The following is a 324-nucleotide window of genomic DNA, read 5'->3' as shown; positions in this document are numbered from 1 at the left end:
TTTTTTTAAAAAAGCAGTGCTTTTTAAAGAAATACTGAGTAATAAATAGTTGCTGATTTGAAATGTCCTTATTTCATTATGTGGGGCTCCCTAAGCTGACTTCTTCCTCAAATTCTGTCTTTTTTGCCTCGTTTCGTGTGTTTCTAAAAATTCCCCTCAGGCGCCTCGAGAGAGACCTTTTCGCGCCAAAACCCAACAGTCGCGGGAAGCTGCACTGCGCGCGCGCAGAAAAAAACCTCCCGCACCATACGGCGCATGCGCAAGGCACGCGCGAGCCCTCATCCCGTCCCGTCCCGCGCCTCTCTCCGGAAATCGCGCAGGCGC

The sequence above is a fragment of the Podarcis liolepis genome, assembly GCF_965112155.1.
Source record: "Podarcis liolepis genome assembly, chromosome: 14".
Classification (NCBI taxonomy): domain Eukaryota; kingdom Metazoa; phylum Chordata; class Lepidosauria; order Squamata; family Lacertidae; genus Podarcis; species Podarcis liolepis.
This window is presented reverse-complemented; position numbering follows the sequence as displayed.